The sequence below is a fragment of the Condylura cristata genome, unplaced genomic scaffold (assembly GCF_000260355.1).
Source record: "Condylura cristata isolate star-nosed mole 26May11 unplaced genomic scaffold, ConCri1.0 scaffold00048, whole genome shotgun sequence".
In the NCBI taxonomy this organism is placed as follows: domain Eukaryota; kingdom Metazoa; phylum Chordata; class Mammalia; order Eulipotyphla; family Talpidae; genus Condylura; species Condylura cristata.
Window position 1 is genome coordinate 187,700 of NW_004567149.1, and position 1,733 is coordinate 189,432.

Below are 1,733 nucleotides of genomic sequence, written 5' to 3' on the forward strand. Positions count from 1 at the left end.
CCAGGTCTGGCCCCCGCCGGGCGTGCAGGGGTGGCCCTCGCGTTCCCTCTAGCGCCAGGCGTACCAATGGTCCCCAAACACGCTAGAAAAGCTCAGAGCAGCGGGAGGGCCGCCATTCTGGGGTGACCGGAGTCGTGGCCACGCAGGGCTCCCGGCCCGGCGGGGTCCGTCACTTGCCCAACACCACAGAGCAAACACGGCTTCTGAGCGAGGCCTGGGCCTCTCCCGCCCCCGGAGCCCGCCCCGGTGCAGGGAGACCCCGCCTCTGCCTGGCTGCGACCCCACTGGCCCGGTAATGGCCAGGGGGCCTGAGCCGCGCACAGCTGCCAAGTCAGAGCCAGACTCCGGCTTCCAGCCGGGCTTCCCGCCGGGCAGGGCCTGAGCCCACCACACTGCTCTCCGGAGCCAAGAGCACGCGGCCACCGCCTTTTCCAGGGATTCTGACTCACCGTGCTGGCCGGCGCGGCCAACTGCCTGCACCTCTCTGGGTGTTACCAGCGTGCCGCCCACTGGGTGAAGTCACGGGCCAGCTCTCGCTGGAGCCACCAGGAACTGCACCTCCATGCCCCCCGCCTCATGACACGCACCCCAGCCCCATCCTCACAGTGGGGAGCAGCTCCCCCAAACTCAAACGGCCCGCAGGGTAGGTTCTGAGGCACCATGGCCACCACGCTCGCCATTCCGGGAGCCGGACTCATGAGGTTCATGCCAGGCAGGCAGCATGGAAGGGACTTCGGGCCCTGAGTGTCTCCGGGGGAGGTGCAGCCACTGTAGGAACGGGGCCTCGGAAAGTGAGACGTGGCCAAGCCACACCACGCTGTGGTTCTGCGCCCGGGCACCCACCCATCACATGGGGTGCTCGACCCTAGAGGCTCCTGCACCCCGTGTCCCCAGTGGCCCAATCCACAACAGCCAAGCTGCAGAAAAGGGACACAGGTGTGGATGAAGCAGAAATGGCTGTGGAGTACTACACAGCCATGAAAAAGATGGCTCCTGCCACCTGTGACAACTTAGGGAACTAAGTGGAATGTGCAAGAAGTCAGACAGAGGCCACGTAACATCCCCCACACGTGGGACATAAAGAAACCAACCACCCACCTTTAAGTCCTGGCATGCGAAAAGGGCAGTGGGTGAAAGGACAGTGGGTGGGACAGGGCAGGGGCCGGAGGGTGCTGGTGGGTGCAAATTGGTCCTGTGGGGTGGGGGTGGCTGCAGCAGCCGCTGGCTCGTGCAGGGTGCAGCTGGACTCCTGAAACTGGGGAGGACCTCCCCCGCAGCTGGTCGCAGATGGACACCTCGAGAGCGGCCAGCTCCTCTCCAGGGCTTCCCGAGAGGAAGCCCCAGGCCCGCGCTGCCGCCCTCCCCTGCATGGCCAGGCACAGACTTACGGAGCCCAGAGCAGGCTCCAGGAAGGCTCCGGCCCTCCTCGGCGGTGTCCTTCCCCCACGCAGCACCCTTGTGGCGTTGCAACCAAGCACAGCAGCCCCGGGCCGGCACGCCCGAGCTCTGCCGGCAGAGTCCGGGCGTTTCTGGGCCCGCCGGCGCGGGCAGGGGAGCAGGTCTGTCCTGCAGGTCGGGACCCCGCGGGCTTCTCCATGCGCTGGGCCGCTGGGGTTTCGCAAGCCGGGCGGTGTGCAGAGCTGGGCGGGGCGGCCAGCCGGAGTCTGGCCTGAGCATTGGCTGCAGTACAGACCCCTGGGAGAAGATACTAGAGACACATTGTTTCTGGAGGC